Source organism: Condylura cristata, unplaced genomic scaffold (genome assembly GCF_000260355.1).
Source record: "Condylura cristata isolate star-nosed mole 26May11 unplaced genomic scaffold, ConCri1.0 scaffold00001, whole genome shotgun sequence".
NCBI lineage: Eukaryota > Metazoa > Chordata > Mammalia > Eulipotyphla > Talpidae > Condylura > Condylura cristata.
Window position 1 is genome coordinate 70,294,886 of NW_004567102.1, and position 25,986 is coordinate 70,320,871.

Below are 25,986 nucleotides of genomic sequence, written 5' to 3' on the forward strand. Positions count from 1 at the left end.
CCATATAACACAGTTCTCTCTCAGAGATGGAGACAGGGGACTTCTAGCTTTTCCAGGTTAGCCGACAGGAAACAGTTTTGCCATCCTTTCTCCTGCTACTGACTGGAGTTCTGACTGGAGTTCTGACAACCGTGAAAAAACTGCATAGACTGTGGCAAAACCTGTTTCCTGTAGACTAAGTAAATAAACATGTAATACAAAGTATTGTTGAAACACATGTTTTAGCTTTTTTAAATAATGTGATTTTTCTTGCATTATTTTTTAACCTTGCCTTGAAATTAACAACCATAATTCTAAAATTATATCAACTAATATTAGAACATTCAAATTCAGTCCTTTCAATCACTGGTCATAAAAATAGGAAGGAGGGGAAGGAAGAAGCAAAGACGAGAGTGAGGAAGGAAAGGAAGAAGGAAAAGAAATCAGAAAGATAGCTCCCAAATTTACTACAAGGGAAATACAATTTTTCTATATGCTAGAGAAGAGGAAACAATGTTGAAAATCTTGCCTTTTCCTCTCAAAATTCTAAGTGGAGAGTATTGACAACTCCTCAAACTAGAGAAGGAAGCAGAGAACTTTGGCCAATGTATCACCTGTGGTTCAATTAATTTACGAAGGTTGTCACTATTGTATATCCTGAAAGATATTTCTAAAAACTTGAACAAATCTGAGGTGTCATTTTAAAAATCACAGAGTTTATAAACTATAGAATCATTGTTTTGTGAAGTCATACTTAAACTGTCTGCCATAAGGACTTCTAACCCATAGGGACATGCTAGACATTGGACTTAATCTTTTAGCCCCCCTCCCCCTTTCAATTCCCATTCTAACTTTTTCTAATTACCTAGAAGAAATACTTTGGGCTTAGTAGATACTTCACCAAAGTTAATTACATCTGATGTCCATTTCTAGCTTATAAGCCAAATCAAGCACAGCAAGACGCTGTGAGGTCAGAAACACAGGGAGGAGAATTGGATTACAGAAACATAAGAGATTGGAGTTAGAAAGTTAAGAGGCGTCATCCAGAGGCTCACCCTTGGTCTCAGACAAGGGCAAACCAGAGAAAGAGGTCTGCGAGATGAAGCCCGAAGTTCTGGTGAGGTTGTATTTGGGACTCCCACGTTTCCTGCCAGGGAGACTCTTTCACCCAGAATTTTCTAGTCCATGCCATGTGATAGACAGGCCACATTCCAGTCCAATGTTAACACTGCCAAGACCCTACGACTTAGAGACTTATATTTTACTCACATCACAGATTTAGCAAAAACTGGGATTTGTCTGCTTTACTTTCTTAGATGGATGTTGAGGAAAAAATTTCATCCTGTTAGTGATTTTTCACTTCTAAACCAAAAATAGTTTTAAAAAAAAATCCTTTTCTGACCAGGGGAGAAAATAATAATAATAATGAACAACTATATACCAGACACATTTTACGGGGGGTGGAGTGGGGAATGGGATCAAAAAAATGGGGTGGGGAGGGGGAAGTGCACTGGACTATGGTGATAGCACAGGGTGATTTGGTGGTGGGAAGCCCACGGGGATTACAACTGAGATGAAAAAAGGCACAAAATGATATAAAAATAAACTATTGTATTATTTTAAAAAACCCTTTTCTTTCTTTAAGGCAGAAATGTATATATATACTTTGACCTAGAGTAACTGTCTGCTCTGTAGTCCAGATGGCAATACTAGGGGGTTCCCAGTACTCAGTCCCCTCCCTTCTCAAGTGAATGTTAAATGTGGAGCATCTTTCTTGTCAGACTAACACTGACTGTAAGTCAACATGGGCCCATTTGTCACTATTTATTGGAAATACTACAGAATCTGAGCTATATAACCAAAGTAATGGAAAATATAATTTTCATTTCATAATAGAGCCTTCATTATTAACAGTTGCTTGTACTGCCTGACCTTGGACTCACTCTTTTGCATGATTGCTGTATCCCTGTATCCAAATGTGGATCTTGGCCTTTTGAATAATATTCTCTTTTTTACCAAACTTGTCTCTCTTGGCTAACCAGAGGCTTACTGTGGGCCACTCTGAGCAAGGCAGCATTACCGTGTGTATATATTTCTAAGAGCCTTAACTAACCTGGGGCAGTCACTATGGATAGTGGTTTGATGAAATAGCTTCAATTAGAGTCTCACCTCTGCCATTATCCACAGTGGCTGGGCTTAGAATCATAAGATGTGCTGGCATCTATTGTCAGATTCTTTACTAAAAAAAGGTTTACAGTGTAGATTTTATTAGACTGAAGAAATTGGTATTTTGGGGAAATTAACATGATTTAGAAGATGGTTTATGTTTCTCTCTTGGATGAGACTAGGTTCTTGGTTTTGTGTATGTCTATACAATGAGATGGAAGATCCAATTTCCAGCCAGTAATATTTGTGACGATTTATAAAAGAAGTTGAGCAACTCAATTGACTTCCTGTTTTTCCAGCCTTGACTTAAAATATGCCACTTCCTTGTAGCACCTCACATTCCCAGAACTTAGTCCTCTTTTGGAAATCAGCCTATATGAGTTGACAGATGTTAATTAAACTTATTATGGTAACTATTTTACATTATATTCATATATCAAATCATTAGGTTGCATACTTTAAACTTACACTATGTTGTATGCCAATTACATGTCAATACATCTGCAAAATAAAAATAAAATATACCATGTCCCATCTCTCTCTCTACTGCCCTAGCCCACAAGAAGCCTAAACCCTGCTCAGCCCACTCACCACAGTCAACTCTACACCTTCTGATTGTTCAGGAGGAATCACTGTCAGCAAAATGAGGTTGTTGGGTCTCTGGCCTCTCTTAACCGGGTATGGCCTCCACCCTGTGAACTACAGCTCCACCATCTATATAATGGGAGCAGTCAAGGTACTTCTAAGGACTGATGTCAACTTAACTTACAGGATGGGGCTAGGCTGATTTAGTAACTACTTGTTACTTAATCATTTCATAAATTTGTCCATTCATGAATAGTTTCTGAATTGTGGCATAGAAAGTTAAGGAATAAGGAATGTGTATTTGTGTCTTTTCCATTTTCTTCTGCTTATGGAGAAAACCTTTACACGGTCTCTTGGTTTTTGACAGTTTGATCATTTTTGCTGGAATTGAGTAAAGGAAGTATGAAAACTGTATTTAAAAAGTAGTTGTGTAAGAAAATAGGTAGAGATAATTCCAGTGGTGAGAGTATTCTAATAATTGACTGTAATATGAAACTAATTTTCTCCATCTTAGTTAATACCCAGTTAAAAAGCCCCAGCATGAGCTTTATTTTTTAATATTATCTTTTATAATGGAGAATAAAAGTAACCCCATTCTACAGTTAGAAAAATGGAGACACAAAGCATTCCAGGATTTCATCCAACATGACAAAAGAACCAGACAAAAGCTAATGACTTACAGATGTAGGAAATTTTTCAAAGAAGAAGCAGAAATCATATTATCTTTGATGTAACATGTGTAGAACCAACACAAATGTTTGCCTTTGAGATTTACAATAGTCAGGAGGGGGGAAAAAACTTTTTCAACTTTTTTATTTTAAAATTCTTTTGTATATGTGGTCACTTCTTAAAACCAAGCCAAGGTGTTTTTTTTTATGAATAACAAACTTCATGAAATAAATTGTGCAACAAGTTAAATTAAAATTTCCTAGTAACACAACTTAAAATTTTCTTCTTCTTTTTACTAGTTTTTTTTTTTTTTTAATGGAAGAAAATTTAAGCATGATGACAATGATAAAAGCTAAGGTCATCCTCTTTCTTCCCAAATCCAGTAGCGTGGAATAGTTATTGAACTGGGGGAGTCGCAGCAATTCCTGGCTAGTGAGTGACACTTAAATGACAGATTTTTTCCCCCTGACTTGTTCTTTTTATTTTATTTAAGATTTATTTATGCATACAATAACTCGGGTACAGGCCAGGAGTACAGGGGCAGTGAGATGATTCATCAGACACAGAGTGGGGAGCAGAACAGGCAGATGACAAAGTACACTGCTGAGGGGAGCAGTGGGCAATACAGGAGAGGTCTGCTGCACTACTTAGATCACCTCCAGGGTGGGGAATCGAACCCACACTGAAGTGGCTGCGGCTAGCTTGCAGTACTGCATCCTAATCCTTGCACCACCAGGGAGGACCCTGTTCTTTTTATTTTAAACTGTTTTTAAGCCCAAGTACTGTAGGACTGGCATAAATTTCACCAACTTGTTTGTTCATTTATGTCTGAATCCAAACTCACTCTTTAAGTGCAAAGGAATTTCTTCTTCAGAGTTGCTATTGACATTCTCCTTGTACAATCAGTTCTATAAAGATATGTATTACTATTACTTCTCTGATTTTTAGAAGAACTGACTATTCATTTTAGGGAACTTAAACTAAATAAGAAGGCTATATAAAAGAAAGTAAAATCACCCACAATACCACCAGTGTTGAAAACTACTGTTTATATCAACTTGTATAGAATATTCATTTATATGTTTATTTCTGAGCTTACACAGAAAATATGTCATAAGAAATTTTAACAATTTGCAAATATACCTTCCTTGTGTCTCCACACACACACATACAAATGTATACATACAGATTCTGTATAGATTTCATTCATTCTTAATTCATTTTAGTTATTAATTGACAGATTATTCTTTTGCAAGTTTTTATAAAATTACAGCTAATGTGTAACTTTTAATATTTTGTGGAAAATGTGTAAGCTATAAAGCTGTTGTATGTCAAAGATTTGGTGCTTATGCTGTCCTCCATTTGAAAACACCACCGTGAGATGACCTGGGAGGAGGTATTCTTATCATCTTATTGCAGATGTGGCATTCATTTCAGGCAGCAGCTGCATAACCAGGCCAGGTTAGGAATAAACTAGGCTTACTTGAATATAGGAAGAGGAATCTTAAATTAAATATTGGTGACTTGTATAGCAACTCAAAGGCCTCGTCTATCTGAAATGAAAATGCAGAAAACACACGAGTTCTCTCTTATTTTTCTATGAATTAAGAAACTAATCTGACCTTCGAGAGTCCACATGGATGTGAAGGGACAATAAATCATTGCATTTGAGGGGTTGCTGCCGGAATTTCCCCTCAAAGCTTACATGCTATATTTGAGTTTAAAAGAATTCTAAACTGTTATGTTGAATATGAATGCTGAAGTTAAAGTATACAGATATACACGTAGGAAAATACAGAGACACAGAATTAGAAGAGCAAAAGTAGCACCAGATTCAATTTCGTGATATTTTTGTCAGGAATTGTACTCGGGCACAATTGTGCTTGAAGTTAGGGGGATTCTTTTTCCTGAGTCAAGCCTGCAGAATCAAGCCCGTTGGGAATCAGCAAACCACATTGGACGTCATCGCCGTCTCTGGGGCATCAGGATATACATACTGATCACTGCAGGGGTCAAGGAAGACTTTTATTTTGCTTGCGCAATTGTCAGCGGATATAACCCTTGCCTTTCTTTGAAGTCTGAGCGATCTAAGACGAAATAAACCAGATGGAGCACTTTCTAATTCAAGGTGACAGAGCACAAGAATGCCTGAATGATATTTCTTTAGAAAGATGGAAATAGAATTACAAACTTTCTGCAGCTAATTTACAACTTCATTTGAAAAGGTGTCATTTCCCCCAGCCCCAAATCTTTCTCTAAAGTGCCTTCCCTCCTGCAATAAGTGCTAAAATTAAAAAAACAAGAGAAGGTCATATGATTAGCCACACAATACACAACATTAGCAAGAGAATGAGGGACATTTTCAGCTCTGAAAGAGAGCAAAACTACATCTCTGGCATCCGGATAACCCTTATTCTTCTTGTAACCAAATAAATATACATTCTAAATTCCCGGATTCCTTCCATTCTTGGTGCAATACTTAAAAAAAAAAATTAACCAGGTTTTTGGCATTTTCATCTTTTCTGGGAATACTTCTAAGTGATGTAGGGGAAATTTTCTAAACCAAAGAACAGTGTTGGCAGCAAAACCAAGCCTCAGTATGTATCATGATTGAAACAAAGTAATTCAGCCTTTTATTCATGCAAGGATCTATGAGAACATCTATGTTAGGCAGAATAAGATGAATTTGACATCTTGTTTTTTAAAATGTGGAGGGAAAGATAGTTATACATTTTTATTTTAACACTAGAAAAGAAAAATGTGATTGATGATTTTGCTAGTAAAAAAGAGAATTAACTAGATTATCAATGTCCATGCTATAATTTACATTTATAGAAAACTATATACATAGTGTTTTCTTTATGTTTGTTTGTTCTGTTATCAAGCAAAAATTATAAAACAACCTTTCTGGGACTTTATTTTTCTTATCTGTAGGATATGAAAATAGATCTTATTTCAAAGGGTTGATGAGAGGATTAGATGATGCTTATATGCAGATAGTCCAATCTTGTGTCTGTATATAATTGACTCTTCCTAATTCATTCTTATTACCTTGCTATTTTCTATGGCATCTGGGAAAAAAAAAAGTGTGTGAGAATTCAGTGGATTAATTGTGCAAAAATCCAACTAGTAAAAGCACAAGTCCAGGTACAGCTAAAGAGCTACCATTTATGAGTGTTAACTGTGGACCTGGCACATAATAAACACTCTATAAATATTAGCTATCATCATACCACACACCTCATTTTCTCTTCACAATAACTCTGCAGAGTGTTTATTTTCATCCTCATTTTCCAGTTGATGAAACTAAGGTTTCAGAAGTACAGTCACTTGCCCAGTATCTCACATCAGAGCGATCAAAGAGCCCGGATTTCAGCTGTGATCTGCTCCAGTGCTCCTGGCCTCATCACTGCAGCAGGCCACTCCTAGCCAGGTACCAGGCATGCAGCCTCCGGTCACATTCACTCATCTGTAATAGAACAAGGAAACCAGAAATAAGCCAACAGACTTCTGAGAATAAAAGGAAATATAGCTGGCATTCTCATCTGTGCACTGTAAGAGAAACTACCCAGCAGCTAACCATAAGCCTACTTATTTACAAGAAAGGTATACAGCAAAGACACTTCTTGGTTATGGTTTCACAATCTTAGAAAAGTCTCTCTAGGAGCCGCAGAGTTGATGGGAGGACTGAACTACCATAGCCAGTTTCCTCAAAAACAGTAAAAATGACCTGAAAACTTGCTAAATGCTGTCCCCAAACTTACAAAACAGTAGACTGCAGTCATTTAGCATAGAAACAAAAACCCTGAAAATATTTAAATAGTTTTGAATATAACTGATACTCAACAGAATGTCATTTAAATTGGTGATTAAAACAGAGCAGGAATATATTACATATTGTATATAAAAAAACAACAGATTCCATTCAAATACATTTTTTTTTTTACTTTAGGAACTTAAAAAGGAAGTGTTAGTAAAAGACTAAATTTCTAAGTATACCTACTCTGTTGGTAGCATTAGCTAAAGGGTTATGATAAAATTAAATTTGCACCATTAATCCTGAAAACCTAACATGTACATTTGAATCCTTGACTTTGCTGGAGTTTTGAATCGCATTGTACTAAATGCACATCTTAAGAGAGGCAGTACTCAAATATCACTGAAAAGCGCAGGAAATGGACTCTTGCCAGGTCTAAGGAATTGGCAATCTTTAATCTTACCACTAAAATTTTAACTTCCAAGTATGGTTAAGAAGAAAATGAACACATTTTCTGGAAGCCCACAATGACACAAACTCCTAAGCAGTCTTACCTTAAGCATCTTTGATTGAACATGTCATATTTCAACATACCTTTACAACATCAGCCCCACAGCCTTGGGAAGTTAAGGCTTAAGATGGCAGCAGATTAGATAGTTTTCAGAGTATTAAGCATTTAATGACAAGAGTTATCTCCTAACTTTTATCTCTAGCTTTTCAAGCATCTTGGGACAAGTCATTGGGACTCCCACAGGAATCCTTATCTGAGAACAATTGGCAGGATTGACTACATTGAGTCCCAGCCTGCAGATTGCTGAATGCAGCATAAGTCATGGAGATACGTCCTTAATGCCAGAGTCCTTGGGAAGCCCAGATTCAACTGTACTTGAAAGATGGCATGAATTTTCTTCTGCCCGTATCTTTGTACACACATTACCCCCAGACATGACATGCCCTACTTAGTTAGACTCCTATTTCATGGTAGTTTCAACAGATTAGGTCAATATATAGAGGAGGAATAAGTAGAAAAAAAGGCCATGAACTTGTAGATGAGAAGCCATTGGTCTGCACTGACCCTAATTTTTTAAAAAAGATTTCTTTATTTATGCTTACAGAACTGGGGTACAGGCCAGAGGTGTGGTGGGTGAGTGGATGCACCAGAGACAGAGTAGGGAGCAGAACAGGCAGATCTACTGAAATACACTGCTGAGGGGAGCAGTGGGCGGGTCAAGAGAGGTCTGCCATGCCATGTGGGTCAGCTCCCTGGTGAGGATCAAACTCATGCTGCAGTGGCTTCTGAGAGCTTCATAATACGGTTCTTTAACCTGCTGAGCCACCAGGGAGGGCCCACACTGACCCTACTTTTAATCCAGCCTTATATACACCAATAATCTTTTTATCACACCCCTACTCCCAACATTCTCCATGGTTTTAATGTTTTGACTATGAAACTGCATTAATGTGGCAATAATTATTTTGTTTATCTGGTTTTACTTTGTTAACCACAGTCAATTAGAGCTTATAGTCAGGAAGGCATTAACAACATGTATCTATGTATATACAATAGTACACACACATACACATAATTTCACTAAGTTGGGTTAAGTAGAGTTAAAACAAAGAATTTAACTTTTGACAATCTGCATAACCTTACTAAAGCTAAATATTTTATTTCTACTGTTTTACTCATATATATGTGTGTGTGTGTATATATATATATATATACATCAAATCATATAATGCATTAAAATATGTATTATAATAATACAATATATCTTGTGTGTATATAAAACTTATGAACCTGATTCCCTATCTCACCACCTCGCTAAGGCAGGAACCTACGATCAAATTCAATATTCTCTTTTCACGGGAGAATGTTAAGTGCCAGAGTAATGGTTGCCTTCTCCTAGATCAAATAACCATTGACAATGGAATTTTTCTGGTCCTCCCTGGTGGCGCAAGTGTTAAATATCCACACTATGAAGCTACCCACAGCCGCTGACCCTCCCCAGCCAGGGAGCTGACCCACATGGCACAGCCAGTCACTCCCCTTGGCAGTGTATTTCCATAGATCCCTCTGTTCTGCACCCACTCTGTCTCACCACCCCACACCTCTGGCTTACACCCCAGCTCTTATATGCAAAAATAAATAAATGTTTTAAAAAAGAAGATAATAGAATTTTTCTTTGTCGATATAATACCTCTATGTTCAGTCCTATCTGCTCACTATGGTCTCGGAGGAAGCAGCCATATTAAAGACAAGGGACTCACAAGAAAATTGTTCCTGTCAAATGTTGATCTTTCAGCATATCTCTTATGCGTGCCAACCATGGCCATTCCAGGCATAATTATCTGTGCTCTAGTATAGCTTTCTTTATATTAACACCTACCATATTTTACCACTGCATTTCAACAAAAGCATTTTTGGTAGCTGTCCGATCTCATCCTTAGGACTTATTAAACATAATTCCCTAAGTGTTGGGGTAGTTTGAGGTAGACGCAATTTAATTTAACTGGACACTTGTTTTGCTTTCTTTCATGTAAATAGCTTTTATATGCTAGTAACTCCCAGCATCATATCTAAGAACTGAAATCCCCCCATACTATATAAAAGACTGCCTACTTGGCACCCACTAAGTTATCTAAAAGACATCCCTGACATAATATCCAACAGAAGGTCAGATAAGTACCACATTTAAATATCTTTCTTCCCATCCCAGCAAACAGCTCTCAGTAGAACTCAGCTTCCCTCTTCTCATTCGCCAAACCACAAGTATGTTCTAGAGATCCCACTGCCTAGAGAGCTCCTGAATCTGCTTTGCCTTTGATCAGACTGCTATCACCTCATCCGCAGAACCATCTTTTCTTTCTTCAATTTTATCAACCTTCTTTCTAGTCTCTGCAACTGCTCTTGATACTATAAAATCATTTCCCTGCTGAACTACCAGCAAGATCTCATAAAAACTACACAAGATCATGCCATTTTTCTGAAAACCTATTGGTTTACAGTCACACTTGGGATGACGTTACTAATCATTCAGCGTTCTAGTGGCTCAACATGGCTGCTTCCTCTCCTTCCCTCACTGATTCCCTGCCTTACTTAATGACAGGGATTTTAAAACAGGTCTCTGAGATGCACATGTTCACTGTTACAATAGGGACTGTCCCTCTGATGTTCCTTCTGCCTAAAATCTTGTTCCCCAGATCTCTGCCTGTTAACTTCTCCTTCTCAATTGTCAGTTCAAGCATGACTTAGTTCAAGAGGCCTCCTCTGACAATACAAATAGCTCTTTAGTCTGCAGATATTTTTGTTTGTTATAACTCATAACCACTGAGTATTTCTTATTGTTCTGTTTGTCTTACTCATGTGTTTACTGTGGCTCTCCTCGCTGTAAAGTCTGCATTGTTTAAATTTTGTTTCATACCTAGACTAGTGCTTGGACTGTAGAGAATATGCAATAAATGTTTATTCCTCAGTGATGGTAACTTGATTCCGTGGCTTGTCTACTGATGAGTTCCTCAGTGATGTTAACTTGATTCCGTGTCTTGGCTACTGATGAGTGCAAAGAGAATGAAGCCCTCTGCCTCAGTTTACCTGAGAAAGATGTGTCACCTAGAGTCAAGAGATCTCTTCTCCCTTCTCAAGCACCTATTCACGCTTCTGTGAAGACAGATTGTTAATGTATAGTAACCTTTTGTCCCCAGCAGTTCCATCCTTTGGGCCCTGACGTTGACTTTCCTCATCTTGGCGTCTGAAGAGCCAGAGTGACCCCTTTTGTCCCATTGCCCTGACCATGTGCAGTGATACCCGCAGTGCAGGAGGTGGAAGCCACCGCTCTTCAGGTATCCGAAGGGGTGACCTGCCTGCTCTGCCCCAGCAATATGGCGGGGATGTCACAGCACCTGTGTGCACTGCACACAAAATGGCGTCCCTCCTTCCAGAGTTGGCCTAGGGTCTTGGGTGGGTCGTGACTGAGCAGCTTCTGGAATCAGATTTGTTTGTCCCACCAGGGAATATTGGCTAAGAGGGTGGGAGAAAACTGCAAAGCACTATTTCAATTATTTCAGAGATAAGAAATGGACACCAGGAGAGGAAAAGTAAGCTAGAATGAAATAGGGTTGACATGCACCTACTTGTGAATATAGGTCTCACTGGCTGAGTTTCCGTCACGCCACTCTGAAACATCTTACTGTTTTCCAAATTGTGAGGCTGCTTTTCTATGCCCAAGAGGCCACATGGTGGGAAGGGGTGGAGGAGGAGGTGAATAGTCATCTACTCATTGAAGACGTACTCACTGCATCTGATGAACAGCTTGCTATGATCAATGGCAGCAACATCCGTCTTAGGCTAGGCTCACCTCTCAGGATAGAAGATGCCAAATGAGGAGGAGATTACCAGGTCTGGGAAGCTCAGAGACATTCTATACCTTCAAGCTAGAATCTTGCTTGTATGGACTAAGCAGAGCACAAAAGAACTGTTAATCCTTAGAAACACTCCAACTAAACCTTTGCTGTTGGATAGAGGCTACCAAATCTCCCAAGATGTTCCCTAGTCCCTCACCACACCAACCTCATCACTGTCTTTTCTCTACTTTTCAATAGAAGGACTAGAAGGGATGGTTCAGATCAACTCCCTAATCATAACTCCAGCTGCCTCATGAACAGAGCATCTCCACCCATCCTGATCCCCTGGTGGAGGAAGAAAGTCCTTTTCTCACTTTCTTGTAACATAGTCAACTTCTATAATATTTTCCAGTGCAAAAAAAAACCATTTATATTCTCTTGTACTCTCATAAGAAAACTGAGAGTTCTCACATTATAGGAACCATCCATGCAGGGGGAGAAATAGAAAGCTTTTGGATGTCTCTTCATTTTTTCCAGACCACAAAGTTATTGTTTAGAAAATTGTTATTTTCAAGTCTTAATTTATGTTGCTAAGGATTGAAGAGGTAAAGGAGCTTCCCCAGTACTTTATTTATCAATAAGGAACATAGTTCTAGCAATATCCTAAAGATTTGAAATAAGGTGACAATTCCTTATCAAGGAAGCCTTTGATCATTAACTACATCTTTTGATGGAGGGGGAGGAAAGAATGACATTACTTTAAATTCTCTAGGAATGATTATGTTAAAATGAGTTGCTATAGATTTAGGGAGAAAGTAGGTTAGAATTCAATGACTATTTAGATCATACTAGAAAGAAAATAATTCTTAATCAAATTGTATTGATCTGCTATTTACTTACAAAATGATATATTGGGATTACAGCTTCACATCTTGATATGTGTATTTGCTTCACATAACTACCATCAAAGTTCTAATGCCATCACACTATCAAATTGTCTCCCACAACCCAGTGAACCATCTTCCTCCCCATTCTTCTCTAGTAAACACCATATTTTTCACAGAAGCTGATAGTTATTTTTTGTTGTGTTTTGTCAGTTTTTCTGCCTTGGTTATTTATTTTACACACATGAAGGAACCATTTAGTAGTTGTCTGTCACTTTCTGACTTATTTCTCTTAGCATAATCACCTCAAGTTTCATTCATGCTGTCACAAGAAGGCAAGATTTCATCATTTTTAGTAGTCCAGTAAGTCAATGTATTTAATTCCATTGGGTCTATATACTACAATTTCCTTATCTAGTCATGCATTTATGTTAATTCTATGTCTTGGCTATTGTGATGAATGCTGCTATGAGCATAAGAGTACATACAATTTTTTCAAGCTAGTAATTTTTTCATATTCTTTAGATAAACACTTAAGATTGGTATTGCTGGATGATATGGCATTTCCAGTTTTTAAGGAATCTCTCTAACACTTTCCATAGAGATGGCACCAAATTACATTCCCACCAACTGTGAATGAGAGTTCTTTTTCTCATTTTTGTCAACACTTATTATTTTCAGTCTTTTTGATTTAGACCATTATCACACGTGTGGGATAATATCTCATTGTAGTTTTGATTTGCATTTCTCATATCTAGTAAGTCATGTTGCCTGTAGGTAATCTGTAAATCTTCTTTGGAGAAGTAGCCATTCAGATTTTTGACCCATTTCTTTTAATTGGGTTGGTTCTTTAGTGTTATTAAGTTGTATGAATTCTTTGTATATTTTGGAAATGCATTCTTTCTCATATGACATGTAATCTTCTCTCAGCCTATAGGTTGCCTTTTTGTCTTTATTGATATTTATATTGTGATACAAAAGCTTTGTAGTTTTTCATGGTGCCGTTCTATTTTTGCTTTTGTTTTCCTAATCAATGAAGAATCCCCAAATATATCTCTGAAATCAGTGTCCAAGAGTATATTGTTTTTGGTTTCTTCTATGTATTTTATGGTTTGGGGTCTTATATTCAAATAGTTAATCTAGTTTTAATCAATTTATATATATGGTGTTGAATAATGATCTAGTTTCAATTTATTTCCATGTGGCTGTCCAGGTTTCCCGGTGCCATTTGAAGAAGCTTTCCTTTCTCCATTGCATAGTTTTGGCTAGGCATAACCTTTATCATAGGTTAACTTTCTAATATATACTTGTTTTAGTTCTGGGCTCTCAAGCATATTCCAATGTCTTTTCTTGTCCCAATACCATGCTGTTTGGATTACTATCTCTTTGTAGTACAGTTTGGAGTTAGAAAGCATTTTATCTCTGTTTTATAGAATTGGATCTGGAGAAGCTTTCAGATGATCTGAAACATGTTTTATAAGTTGTAATAAATAGATGGCTACAGACTAATAGTGAGTGAAGGTCTCAGTAGCCAATGGCCTCCAGGGTTTATAGTGATTTCTAAGATTATTGCTATTTTTTAAAAATCTGTACTTTTTCTTCCCTTTAGCATTAGTTTCTGGTTTTTACTTTTGTTTATTTATAATCCCTTCCTCTTGCATATACACCAAATACACACCATTTATTTTTCCTAACTTTTACAGAAATGAGCTTGGAGCCAGATTTTAATTTTGTACATGTACTGTCCATGCAAAATGTGACCCTAATCATTTCCTGTTAAGGAAACATTTAAAACTCTTTTTTTTTTTTTCATTTCTAGCCAAACTGTTTAGAAAGCACAGATGCACTATGACATTGAAAGCAGCATTGCTAAATGGCACCAAAAAGAAACTATGTGTCCTGTGTCTTGGATAAATTAGCCAACACCATTCACCAATTCCACATTGTTATTCTGTCATTCTTCAGGTCCAAGAGCATAGATAGAAAAGCAGATTTTCTGCTGTACTTCTGTTTAAATGACATAGAGACTACTGTGGTGATCATCCACCACTACCCAACAGTAATAGTGAGTGGTAATGACAATCACATAGGGATGATATGGGTAAAACAAGGAATAGTTATTCCTGATTCGAAGAAACTGCTTCTCTACTGAATGCAGACAAGTATTTATCTATTTTTTTTTAACATCCATGTGCACCATGTTTTTCTCTCTCTGGTCATACTGAAAGATTCTCTTTACCACTTAGATGAAAGCTGTGACCATAGCCATAAAATCAGTGACAGTAAATGTGACTTAAGAAACACAAATTGTTTTCCTACCAGAGAAAAAAAAAACAGCTATAAAATAGATATTGGGCATCATAATTATTATTTCCTTAAAACCTGGCTCATGTAAATGTTATGATATAGTCCAATAAAGTCACAATCTTTAAACCAAGCGGATATCTGCTGCTTTATATAACATCTTAACCATACAGGTTATACAGCAGTGTTTTAGAATCAACTTGTCAGGATTCAAATCCCCCTTCTAAAGCTTGATGGCATAATTTTTATTGGCAAATGAAAAATGATGAGTGAAAATATAATTAGCTATCCATGTTTTCCTGGATAGCTATAAATTCTATATAATATTGTCCTATTTATAATATTGTTCATGATATTTTTTTGTTTCAAGGGGCTTTTTTTAAGATTTATTTATTTATTCATACAGAATTGGGGTACAGGCCAGAGATGCAGAGGGTGAGAGGATTCACCAGGGACAGAGTGGGGAGCAGAACAGGCAGATGAACAAAGTACACTGCTGAGGGGAGCAGCGGGCGGGTCAGGAGAGGTCTGCCGCGCCATGTGGTCAACTTCGGGGCAGGGGGGGATCGAACTCATGTGGAAGTGGCTTAAGCTTCTCAGTGCTGTGCTTTAACCTGCTGCGCCACCAGGGAGGGCCGGGGTGTTTGTTGTTGTTTTTTTTTTTTACTCTACCTTTTGTTTGGTAAGGTATTAGTGCCTTTAAAATCTTACAATTCAAGTGCAAATAATTATTTACAAAATATTTACAATTTCAGTCTTGTTTCTTTATATTTTAAAACACAACCACAATTAATTAAGATAGCTAATAAAATATGGTTAGAAGGAAATTTTCTGCCTCTCAAGAAATAGTTAGGCATTTTCTTAATTGTCAAGATTTGGAAAACTGTTAGAAATAAATTGGTTGTCATATGTATTAGTGACAAACACCAATTGAGACCTCTTGTGTCCACATTTTCATCATAGAACCACAATTCATTGTACTTGATAGTTAGCCGTCTATTGTGCTCATTTTTCCTCAAAATTTGTAAACAATTTAGAGATAGACCATGTTTCTTGTATCAAGCAGCTAGCACAGGACACTCAATAAATTATCAACTGCTCAATAAATACAGACTGAATGAATTAATGAAGGAAGGAAAGGTACACAACTAGGATTTTGATGTCAATTTCACAATCAATTTTAATGTCAACCTCACAATACCTTCTTTCCATCTGCCACTTTAATTTCTCTTAGCTATGTCACCTAACAGAATCACAGGCTCTAGGCATTAGGATGTAGACATCTTTGGAAGGCCATTTTGGAGATCTCCTCCCACACAAAATATCAGTGTGTCTAGCTTATACGCAACAATACAACTTCCATGGAAATGTTGTGTGTTCAATGTAAGTTTGAGTGAATTTACAGAACTAAGGGAGAGCCTATTTTTGAAGGCTCTGAATGCCCAATACAGGGATTTGGACTGTTTTGCTAAGTAACAATTCTCTTTGTGTCTATCTGTTATTAACATTTGACATCACTTTTCATTTACATACTTGAAAATGACATGATTATAAGGTATGACTAATTCACATTACCACAACTTTTAAAGATAAATAAGCCTTCAGTGAACTTTTTTTAATGGCGCAGAGAGACTTGAAAAACATGCTTTAGTAGTAGCTGAACCAATTATACCCTCAGAGTTTTAAAGAAAAATACAGACTTAAAGGGGAATAGATTCATTTAAAACTAGGCCTTCACTCGCAGCAACATGGATGGAATTGGAAGGGCTATGGCCAGTGAAATAAGTCAGAACTAAAAAGAAAGATATCAGATGGTTTCACTTATAAGAGGAAAAGAAGGAATTATTACAAAGGGGGGAAAAAAGACAGACAAAACTTGCAAGTAAATTATTGATCTGAGGCATTCAGCAGGACAGGGAGATGGGTCAAAATAAGGGAGGGAAGTGTGCCAGGGGCCAAGGTGACAGTTCACAGGTGATGTGGTGGTGGGAGATTGATGGGTTTATGGGGACTACACAAAGCAGAGAAATCAACTAGTGTACAACACGAGCAGAGAAATCAACTATTATACAAAAATAAACAATAATGTAAGAAAATTTAAAAGAATAAAGATAGCTGATGACTAAGATCTGAAAATAAATAAGTAAATAAAACTAAGCTTTCAAAAGCCCAGTTACACATAGATGGTTCTGGACTTGACCCCTGATGCTGTGTTAGAGATACACAGTTATCTACACATAGCAAGCTATGTGAACATAGGCAAGATAAATATATGTTATCTTATATACAAATACGTCATGAAATCGTAATGTCAAAAGCAAAGAGTATCAGAGAACAAAGAATGTAAGAAGTATCATTATCAGACTGCAGAATGGATTCAGCAGGAAGATCATGGGGTTCACAGAAAAGGAGATCCAGGAGATCCAGAGAGAGCAGGATTAGTTGGTAGCTATAGCTCATAGACAGAAAAATAGACATTTTAGCTAATTTTTGGAATAAAAAGAAACAAAAATTAGTCAGAGTTTGGTTGTGTAATAGAAGAGGAATGTTTCCTCTAAAAGGAAACTTTTTTTTTTAAGATTTATTTATTTATGCATACAAGAACTGAGGTACAGGCCAGAGGTGTGGAGGGTGAGAGGATTCACCAGAGACAGAGTAGGGAGCAAACAGGCAGATGGATGGGAAGTTCACTGTTGAGGGAGAAGTCTTCTGTGCCATGTGGGTCAGCTCCCTTGCCGGGGATCGAAATCGTGCTGAAGCAGTTGTGGCTATATTGGTAGGCTGTATTTGTAGTCTTGCGCTTTAACAGTTGTACCATAAAGAAGTTTTTGATGATGAAGATCTTACATACATATGTTGCCACATGTTCTAGTGTGCTAGACTTCATTTCCTTGACAATGTTACTGTTATTCTTCTAGTAATACTGCATGTTTAAAAAATACATACGTTAATGGGCTATACAGAGAGTGTAGCATAATTCCTCTCTATTAAGTGGCCTCACATTTATTTCTGACCCTTAAGTCTCCTGCCTCACAGTGGCAAATATTATCTAAAATAAATAGCTTTGATGGATTTCAGCCTTTAGTATCTCTTAGCTTTCCTTACTTTTTACTTTCTCTTGTGAATGACAGGAAATATAGGTGTTTATAACTGCAGCAAAGCACTTGGTCTTAGAAGTAACCAGGAAAGACAATGGAAAAAAAATACAGCAAACTGTTTTTCCAATTACCAGCAGATGCTTCCATTTATTCTAAGCATTCTTATTTCATTAACTGTACAAATTTTTAATCATCTAAATGTGGTCGTGTTCTAGCCTCATGTTCTTCATTAGCCTCCTCTTCCGGTTGATTTCACATGCCTATTGCTTCTGGCATCACTTTCCCACGAATGCTACGTCTGGGTCTGTGTGAATTCCAGAAGACACCTGATAACAAGTGCAGCTTGTTTCAATGTTTATTTCATTGATCCTTTGTGTTTTGTTTTGTGTTTCGCTGAAATGATGACATTGCAGGATGTTTCTCTGAGTCAGGGCAACATAGGCCACTTGCTGACTAGAGGCTCCGTGGATGTCTTCTTCACTCCATATTTGTTTTGTGGAATCATCTGGTCACCATTCATTCATGCCTGGAATATTCCAGTGGGAAAGACTGGCAGGCGTCATCCAAAGACCCATACACATAGATCTTTAATACATAAAATAAAAGAGCAGGTCTTCGTGAGTGATCCCTCATGACAGAGACCAAAGACCAAAGAGTTTTGCCTTTATATCAGTCATTTTGAAAATAATGATGAGGAAAACAAAATGGCAGTAAAGGGAAGGGGCAGCAAAATTGGCCTACGTAATTTTGTTTGACATTTGGTGAGAAAAGACTTACAAAAATAACCTGGTTTTTAAGTTAAGGCTCATTAGCTATATTATTCACCACAGTGACTTACACCTGATAATCACCTTATCTTCAATGTTAATTCATAAGGAAAATAAATGAGTGAAATAAAACTTAAAAGTCAAACAGTGGTTAAATATCATGAATGTCCCTGGACACAGCACTTGCTCTTACATTGCAGTAACCTAATGCCACTGAAGAGTATTTGCCCTGAGCCAGTACTGGTTGTTTTCAACATTCTTAATATGTATATCTAAAAAGATTTGCACTTTTGCTGCATTGCAAATCATAAATAATTAACATCAGAGATGCAGAGAGTGTCTGCCATGGAGTAGTCGTCCCTCTTGCTACTAGATGTGCAATCCACAGCAGCCTGGATGCCTTCAGGGAGACTGACAGAAATGCACAGCTGCTGATCCCCACCCTGACCCACCTGATCAGAATCTGCATGTCAATAGACTCTCTAGGAGATTTGCATGCGCATTGACAGTTGAGAATTATTGTTCTAGAATAGCAACTGAGAAACAATTTTTAGCAGAGATATTTTATGTAATTCATAATCACCAGGAGGTAATAATTGAAACAGAGAAAGGAAAATAAAGGATAATTTGAAGAGGCAGTAAGTAGAATTATACTCCCAACACCTGTAGCAGTTGAAATTTCCTTCTTCAAAATTGACTTTGAACTCGATAAAAACAAATGAATACTGAGGGGCAAATTGTGCCCTATTAGATGGTTTTATTCCTTACCATCTTCTTACTTTCTTTATATCTTGTTTATATTTTTTTCTATGTTTTATTAGGGGGTCTAGTTCATTTTGATTATATTAAGAGGAAGGAAAGCATTTGGCATTTCCCAGTACCTTTCTCAGGATCTGGATAATCTCCCCATCAGCCTCCTTGTGATCTTCTCAGCCAGGCTTAATTCTTTAGAATTTCCAGAATTCATGCATCCCACTTGCAGGAAAAAAAAAAATGGAAATATATTTCAGACTTTGTTTAGGCCACTTGTTAACTTTATATTTGATTTTATGAACTACACTTCTAAAAACACTCAATTATATAGAGATCAACTGGCAGCAGTTAAAACTAAACACACACACACACGCATACACTCATATCCCAAGCAAAAAAAAAAAGAAGTTCACATAAATTTGTCTAGGGACTTTAAACTTTAAAATCAACCCTTGAAAGCTGGCCATAGATCTGTGGATTTCAGAGAGGTAAGACTGGGGGATTGGAAGCAGGAGTGGGGGAAGATCACAATGAGTTTCAGAGTGGTACTGTAGTCTGCACTGTAGGAATGAATGCTACACTATCAAAACTCTGGCAAGGATGTGGCAAGGATGTGGTATTTCCACAGTAAAAGAAATTGTCTCTAGGGAAGTGAGACCAGCAAAAGGACTGACGACAGATGTTCACAAGCAGATATGACACAGAACTATACAACTCATGTGATCAAAGATTCACATTAGTCAACATGAGCTAAAACTGAAATTTTTAATCAAGGGAACCACTGTAGCATTAACTAGACTGTTCCATAACCCACTGTAAAAAGCATGCCACTTAAACCCTAGACATGATTCACAAGCAGTTATCCCAACTCCAAAATGCAATCACAGTAATATTTATTCTATTGAACACTTCTCTTTTTTAAAAAGATTTATGTATGCATACAGTATTGGGGTACAGGCCAGAGGTGCAGGAGCAGTGAGAGGATTCACCAGAGACAGAGTGGGGAGCAGAACAGGCTGACTGATGAAGGACACTGCTGAGGGGAGCAGCGGTGCAAACAGGAGAGGTCTGCTGCGCCATGCAGATCACCTCCAGGCAGGGATCAAACTCATGCTGCAGTGGCTTTAACTTTTTAGTGCTGTGCTTTAACCTCCTGTGCCACCAGGGAGGGCTCTGAACACTTCTTTTAAAGCATATTTTGTCCTTTATCTACTCTCATTCACACTTTGTTTTGTCAACTTTACCCCATCTCCATGCCATTAAATCCCTCACTGTCTCCCACTGGGACACTCTCCAACACTTTCTCCAATTACCCTTTTGATTTCCTCTACTCCAGCATCTTCATGAATAACATGGGGTTCCAAGGCAAGCTTCAAGGGTGGGAGTTTGGAATATCAGCTTTTTAATAGCTCCCAAGAAAGTAGAACCAAAAATATGGGTTTAGGTAAATTCAGTTTCTTATAACTAAAAAATAATTAATTTTCAAATTTATAGCTTGTTATGATTTACAAATAATTCACATTTTTGTCTTATTTTATTTTCAAAAGAGCCCAATATAATAGATAAGATTGTTATTGTCATCATACCCACTTGAAAAGTTGCTAAGTTTGAGGCAAAGGCTTACTGGTGAACTCAATTGGAAAAACTCTGTTTTTGTAAACCCAAGGTTAAATATTCTTAGAGAGCTAATTTGGAGATTTCACTGTTATGGAACTTTTTTTTTTTAAAAGATTTATTTATTTGTGCATACAGAACTGGGGTACAGGCCAGAGGCTCAGGGGTGTCAAGAGGCCTCACCAGAGACAGAGTGGGGAGCAGAACAGGCAGATCGACGAAGCACACTGCTGAGGGGAGCAGCGGGCGGATCAGGAGAGGTCTGCCACGCCATGTGGTCACCTTCAGGGCGGGCGGGAATCGAACTCATGCGGAAGCGGCCTTAGATTCTCAGTGCTGTGCTTTAACCTGCTGTGCCACCATGGAGGGCCAGTCATAGAACTTTTTAAAGACAATAACATAGAGGTCTCCCTGGTGGCCTAGAGGTTAAGTCTCAGCACTCTCAACACTACAGCCTGAGTTCCATTCCTGGCCAGGGAGCATGACCCCACCTATGATGCAGCAGACCTCTCCATCTGCCCTTCTGCTTCCCTCAGAAGTGAATTTTAGTCTGCCTGTTCTATTCCCCACTCTGTCTCTGGTGAATCCTCTCACCACCACTGCCAACCCCCCCTACCTTTTGCCTACACACCAGTTCTTCTGTACAAAAATTTTTAAAACTAAAGTGAAAAAAGAAATGGTCACACCCAGTTATTATATTGTGAAAAGTGTACTCTACCACCAGATACAAACAGAACTAAGTTATAAAATTCTAGAAAAACTTCAGCTAGAGGAAGACATCATCACATACCAAAGCATTAGGTCTTCAGTGAGAGAGGAAAGGAGGAAGTGGAGAAAATCAAGCCATCCTGGCATCTTGTTCTCATCCTCTGTGTTACTAAATTCTTTCACTGTATATAAACTGTCAGGGATAGCAGTAGTTACCGCAGAATAGAAGTACTCACCTGTTACAAAAAAGCAAAACCTTACCATTTGCAAAGACATAAATGGAATTTGTGGTATCATGCTTAGTGAAATAAGTCTTATGGAGAAAGATAAACAATATGTGTGTTCATATAGGTTATATATACAGCAACAAAACAAATGATTGCCCTAAATAAAACAAAAGGCACGAGGTGGGTCAGTTGGTGAACATGCTCAGACGTATGGGGAAGGCTAGAATTGGACATTGAGTGGTGACTTTAATGTAATATATATAGAAGTCAGTTTATAATGATGCTGATGCAATGCTACTTTGATAAAATATTTTTTGAAAAAAGATATCTGAGAGTCAGGATGGAGGTTTCATGCCAGTAAAACTCTGGCCTTTCTATTTAATATAGAAAAGAAAGCACTAGAACAATAGCTCACAGTGATAACCAGAATCCCAGTCAGGCAGGCCCACAGGTCCTGAAGCAAGACCCACAACTGGCACCAAAGACATGCCTTTCTGCTGTTATTCTTGCTGTTCATTCACATTGCAGAGTGAATGAGAGAATAGTTTGTTACAGTTTAGATACTTACTTTGAAAACAAAAGATACCTACTGCAAGTCTGTCAGCTCAGCCTCGGCCACCCCCTGCTCTGCCCCAAGTCACCTCATCTTTTCCTACCCAACCTGCCCCCTTTCTATGCCCCCTTTCCATGCGGGAGTGGAAATGCATGCTGCTGTGTATGGCCGGTCTGTAGACCATGTACTTTTTCCTACTTGCTGGCATTGTTCCTTGAGATGAGTTAAGGCCAAAGTTATTATGCTTCTGTTTCTCCGTGCAGATACTGTAAATTGTCTGCACTTATTCTACGTAGACTTTAAATAAAGCTGAAAGACCCATTTTCCTTCCTTGCTCACTTTTAATTTGATGGGAATTTCACTTGTGAAACAAGTTGGTCAAAATTGTGTGGTGGGGGGAGATTCCACATCCTTATTTGAAAGAATGGTGAGGAAAGGTTAAGGCAACTTGCCTTGATCGTTTGGAATTTTTCTTTAAAGATAGAAGAGAGATGGAAATTAATAGTTATAAAATATTTTTAAAATATCTGACAGAGAAGATTTTAATTTATATGAAGTTTTGTGAAAACTTATTGATAGACATAGAGAATTAAAATGAATATGTCTGTAAGTTTCCATTTTTTAAATACTTAATACTGCTAAGATTTTATTTTTTTAGATCATATATGTTAAGGGCTGATCAGTCCAATGACTGACCATAAGTCTGTGATGTTTTACATAGTACCCAGAATTCTTGACATAGTACCCCAGAATTCTTCAGAATAATCCAGGCTCTAAGTCAATTATACCTTTGACTCTCTCTTCTTTGCTATATGCCTCAGTGTTGTGGTTATCAAGTCTTTCCTTTGTACTGCAAACACATAGCATTTTTGATGGAATCCCTTGTCTATTGAACAAGGGTTTTTGACTTTGCTAACTCTCATTCTGTTACTTTCATACCAGAGGAGAACTATTCTATTTTCCTTTTAATAGAATGGTAGATTGGCACACAATGCTTGGGCAGTGGGAAGGGACAGAGAGGAATGAGGTTTTTGAAAATCTGTCTTAAAATTTCCTATCTTTCGCCCATTCATTATGAATATTAACATTTTCTAGAATCCTTCCAAGGCATGTAAATGAGACTTCTTTGCGCTAAGACTCCTCTAGGCACAGAGACTACCCCACTAACTTCTCCCATCTATGATGATCCAAACTTCTGACTGCAGGTACTATCTTAACGTGAATGATGTTTACTAGACAAGGGGGAAATCTTGGGTTTCCAGGCATGTTCTTCTATAGTAACTATCTGAAAGACAAAATAAATCACAGCTGGCAAGAAGTTAGCTACAAAACACAATAAAATAGCCTTTTCGAGAATGTACATGGATCAGGAATTTCAGTCCCATAAGCACTAGCATCTATCAGTTCATCCCAATCTCTCCAGCATGTAGTTGAGCCAAAAGGCTCCTGAGCCAAGCTTTCTCGCAAGATTTCCTGTACTTCCTGTTTCAGTGTGAGCCAGAAATACCATGAGAATGACCTTTCTTGTATTTTTGCACTTCTACCCTGTGCTGAAGGTAATCCAATATTTGGGAGAATATTTAAAAATTGTGCAACATTTTCAATTTTCCAATCTTCAAATGAAGTAGATCCCTTTTAGAGATTGAAAGTTTGAGTTGGTGTTAGCTTGGCCCTAACTCATCTCCTCTAGGAAGTAAGCATTCACCACATTTGATGGCCCAATATCTTTTAACTCCTCTGAGATATTTTTACAAGAAACTACATAAAAAGCAATAGAGAATTACAATGGAAACACATCTTTAGATTGTAAAAAAAAAAAAAAAGTCATCCTTGAAGAAATGTGTGATAAATAGTTATATTTGTAATGCATTGGTGTATGTGACATATTATATCATATATTTGTTTTCTTTGTTCTTAACCCCTTTGTTCCAAGAGTCAGGATATCCTGATGCTAAGTACTATTACAAAATAACTGCACAAAAATAAAAATAGTCAAACACTTAGGAAACTCTTCAGTTGTTATGTCAAGGAAGTTTGTGACTGAAGAGTGAGATTAAGACGTTATTCAGGAAATATGCTAATGGAGCACATCAGCCTCCATGTGCTGATGAAATAAAATCCCTTTAATTCTAGAGAGCTTTCATGCCCCAGTCTGATGGAAAGGTGAGCTAACTGGAAGGACTGTCAAAAGTGGTGAGAGTGTTAAACTGATTCTTAAAGCCTTCCAACTCTTAACAGAGAGGGAAGTTTTTAAAAAGTACATCTTTCTCCCAGGTAGATTCCTGACTAGGTTGTGTGAATATCTGGTTGTTATGGGAAGAGCTATTTGATCAATATTTTAATAATGAAATTCACAAGCATTTGCATTTCCAAGGTCTCTTACTGTTGTTTTATATCCTCAAAGAATGTTGACCCTTCTTCACCTATTAGGAAACTGAGTAGGCTTGCCAATGTACTTTTCCATCCAGAAAAAAAGAAAAGCCACTTAATTCATCACGGAAAAACAAAAGCTATTAGCCATGGGTTTGGAGGTATAATAATAACAATAAAATGACAGTATTCTTTGCTGGCTTCAACTTTTAAAATATGAGGCAAAGACTATAAAAGTTAAACACATCCTACAATGCCCTTGAAAGGCTCCTCCTCTCCCCCAAGTCTCCTGTCCCCTAAAGAAACATCAAATGACTGTGTGATAAGCCAACCCCAAAAGGAATGTAGAGCAGGAGGCAACAGATTGTACATCAGCAAAATAAAATGCCAAGAAAAATAAAGTACTTTGCAGTGTAGAGATGTGAAGAGAAGAGAAAGATGGGATTGTGACAATGGCCTCCAAGAAAACAGGAGTTCTCCACGTGAAGGTTCAAGTTCAAATTGTTCCTGCAAAGCCAATTTGCTGGCAGAAGTGCCAAATACAAGACTCCCTTGCTTTGCTTTCCTTTATATCCAAGGCTTTTCACATAAGCTCCAGGGGGCATCCCCTTTTGTTGCATCCGTTCTGACTTCCAGGATCAGTGCCTCATCTCTGAGACACAGGACACAAGGTCACCCATGGCCCATGCTTAGCCTCAACTGAACCACCAACAACAGTTAGTGGCCCAAATATAAAGTCCACAGAGCTCTGCCTCTGGAAAATCAATCTTTAACATTTTCTTTCACTTCTTTTCTTTTTAACCTCCCCCTGCACCTCCCACGCCCCCAAGCCCCCCCCCCCCCGTGTGTTTTAGGGTTTTGACTATTCTCCTTGGAAATGTGTTTTTAACAATCCCAAGTTTTGTGTCTAGACCATGCAACCCCTCTGCACGTATGCATGAGGATCCTGATGCTTCCCAAATTTACTTCTTTCAGAGTTAGCTTTGGAATGTGATTCAGTGTTATTTCCCTTCCAGCTGAAGGGCAGCTGAGGTTACAAAGGGATTTGACTAATAGGCCAAACCCCAGTTAGGTTTGCTGAGAACCAAAGGACAGCAAAGGGGGAGGGGTGTGGAGGAGGAGAGTACCACGAACTGCCCGGTTGAGAATCAGCCCCAGAGCCTGCTGATAACCATCCCATGCAGACGGTAGTGGACAGGCAAAGCAGC

At 37.8% G+C, this 25,986-nt stretch overlaps 1 protein-coding gene across 2 annotated transcripts in view; it reads left to right on the top strand.

Annotated features, from left to right (window-relative positions):
• Positions 1-25,986, top strand: part of PDE7B (phosphodiesterase 7B) — a 279,507-nt gene that overhangs the window by 120,846 nt on the left and 132,675 nt on the right. The window lies entirely within an intron of this gene.